This window comes from Mizuhopecten yessoensis, unplaced genomic scaffold (genome assembly GCF_002113885.1).
Source record: "Mizuhopecten yessoensis strain PY_sf001 unplaced genomic scaffold, ASM211388v2 scaffold9133, whole genome shotgun sequence".
In the NCBI taxonomy this organism is placed as follows: domain Eukaryota; kingdom Metazoa; phylum Mollusca; class Bivalvia; order Pectinida; family Pectinidae; genus Mizuhopecten; species Mizuhopecten yessoensis.
In genome coordinates this window covers 19,037-22,189 of record NW_018407895.1, presented here as the reverse complement: position 1 = coordinate 22,189, position 3,153 = coordinate 19,037, and the positions used below count along the sequence as shown (strand labels likewise).

The window sequence follows — 3,153 nt, the reverse complement described above, 5'->3', positions numbered from 1 at the left end:
GTAAACAACCACTGTCAGTGACTGGTAATACAGTTAGTGTAATCAGTGGTACGATATACACTATGAACAACCACTGTCAGTGACTGGTAATACAATTAGTGTTATCAGTGGTACGATATACACTGTAAACAACCACTGTCAGTGACTGGTAATACAGTAAGTGTAATCAGTGGTACGATATACACTGTAAACAACTACTGTCAGTGACTGGTAATACTGTGTTTAGTGGTTTGATATCTGAGTCAATGTACCAGTATATATTCTTATAGGTCGCAGTCATTTTATCTGGTTACTGAATCTTTTAAAATATTCTTTTTATGGTATACGCAAGTCCTATTTCCATTAAAGATTTTAAAAAAAGATACCATTTTTTAAGTAAATTGCTTGTACACAAGGCTATAACTTCGTGTAATCTTTTGCTACGTCCCAGGCGGCGACATAAAAGGCACCTATGTATTTATATGTAAATTTGCTGTCTGTTCATGAGAAGCTCTCTGTTTCATTGATACATGATCAACTGTTTGTACAGTAGTAATCCTGTTTCAACAATATCTTACCGGTCCTTTTGTGTTCGAAGTGACAGGGTGGCGGGCTAACTTTCCAGTTTCTATACGATCAGCGTATTATGTACGAGATATTATTTACCACTGACTTCATCGACAGCTCGTATTAGTATTTACCAGTATGTTTGGCTCTACAAAGATGACAACCTGGTATTATTTTGACTACGATAACAGGACATGTTAATTTGATCTTGTTGTATTAAATTGCATTATCTAAATTTCTTTTTATATATACAGGTTGTATCCCCCTGATTAGATACGTGCAATAATTCTTCCTAGATGGAGAGGTTTAATTATTCGCATTCACGTGCTTAACATTTGTACCCTATAAAACCCCGATATGTTTTGTCTTTAATTGCCTTTGAGTGTCTAGTATATCTAGTTAAAATATGTACAAAAGACGAGCTATTAATGGTTGATTTATACTAAATGTTACAAAAGAGAAAAAGCTGATATAAAAAAAACCATTTAACTGAATTTTAAGTGTGGCGTAAAACTACACTGTCTACTGTTGTAAACTATACAGACAGTAAGGAAACACCCGTATATATTATATAAATATGACATTCATTAGCAGGTGACAATATTCAATGTCACCTGCTAATGAATGTCATATCTATTTTGTTACACCAAAAGTCTTTGTAGCTCAGAAATTGCAGCAAACCTCGATAATGACATCTTGTTTGTTGATAGTCTGCTGTTTACAATCACTATCGCATCGGCGCTTATAAAATTGATAAAATCGGCTGTTGCCGTGAAACGTTCTTGTGACCATCACGGTTGGGAAACGAAGCGGTGAACGCACATTTTTCGCGCATGTGATATTTTTCACTGTCTCATGGCAATATCACCCGCGCCCCTTAAAACCAATGTATTTTCGGAGGGTGACAAAGATTTTTGTTTAATTTTCTCCCAACTAATCAAATAGCTAGAAATTTACTTGAGGTGTAACAAATATATATACATATATATATAACTACACTGTCTACTGGTGTAAACTACACTGACAGTAAGGAAACACCCGTATATATATATATAACACTACACTGTCTACTGGTGTAAACTACACTGACAGTAAGGAAACACCCGTATATATATATATACAGAATAAAAACATATATTTTTCAGATCGTCCGCTTTTAACCTTTCCGTCCAAAACTGCGTCTGCAATACTCTACTTAATTCTATCTAACGACAGTCGAGCACATTGTTCCCTGTACCGACTGGTTATATATAGAACTACTATACTGTTGTAAACTACACTGACAGTAATTTAGGGAGCACCCGTGTATATAACTATATACATGTAGCACAGAGTTTGAAGGTGGGAGGTCACAAATGTCCACAGCGAAAACACCATGAATAATTCACCAAACCAGTTTGCATATAAATGTAGTTATCTTTAAGAAGCGACTCATGAAAAATAATGCAAATGTTTATTTGTTACAACCATTATATTTATACATGCATAATAATTCATGTGCATAGCATCATGTAAACATAAGACCATGTTTTGGATAAACAACCACCACCGGTTTGACTGTTGACATTGTGTGCTGTCACTTATTTTTACATTGCACTTAGAGTGTAACATATACTTACCGGGTGTTATAGTTGTACGATATCTCCCTGGAATAGAGCATTCACTTAACCTTTTCGTCCGGTCTATCCAAAACTGCGTCTGCAATACTCTACTTAATTCTATCTAACGACAGTCGTGTACATTGTACGTTCCCTGTACCGACTGGCTAAGTGTAGTAGTGATAGCTGGGGACACCCGATCGTCCAGCTGGTTTATTTTTATGGTAATAGTTGGAAGTAATATCCTTTCTTACGGCCGCTCGGGTCGAGAACGCTAATGTAAACAGCTAACAAGTTAGTTAATACTTACTGCGACGTACGTGGACTTTCCTTGTACCTGGACCGTGACGACTCCATACAAACTTTTTATCGAAGCGCTGTCACGTTATACCAGCTAGACTACAGTATGAGAGAAATTGTGTATGTAAACCGGAAATCTGTCGATCAACCAGTAACCTATAGCCGTCTTTGATGAACGTTTATACGTTCAAACAGATTACAGCATGGATTATGTTACTACAGGTTTCTTAATGTAAATGTAGTGTATGTTAATTGATAAAAAAATGTTAACCCTTTACCATATATATGTATACAATCAACCATTTACTATAACCAACCGGTAAAAAATGCTAACCGTTTACCATTATCAACAGGTAAAAATATTTACCATTTATTAAAATCAACAGGTAAAAATGCTTACCATTTACTATAATCAACAGGTACAAAAGCTTACCATTTACTATATTGTATAATCAACATGCTCACAAAAGTTAACCATTTTCTATAATCTACTGGTAAACTATATTGTTAACCATTCACTAAAATGAACAGCTAAAACATGTTAAATGTACTATAATCTACAGGTAAAAGAATGTCAACCATTTACTTTAAACAATAGGTACTCGAATCTTAACCATATATTATAATCAACATGTACTCGAACGTTGCCCATTTAATAAAAAATCATCAGGTGAAAAAATGTTAACCGTTAAATATTATCAACAGATTA

General features: G+C 34.8%; 1 protein-coding gene across 2 annotated transcripts in view; it reads right to left on the bottom strand.

Annotated features, from left to right (window-relative positions):
* The window catches only part of LOC110457409 (beta-1,3-galactosyltransferase 5-like), a 21,046-nt gene extending 18,504 nt beyond the window's left edge, over nucleotides 1-2,542 (bottom strand). The window contains exon 1 of one of the 2 annotated variants that reach the window (XM_021508671.1): nucleotides 2,455-2,542. The gene's annotated coding sequence lies outside the window, so the exon portion shown is untranslated. The other variant, XM_021508670.1, reaches the window with a different exon arrangement.
* Nucleotides 2,543-3,153: the final 611 nt, after the last annotated feature.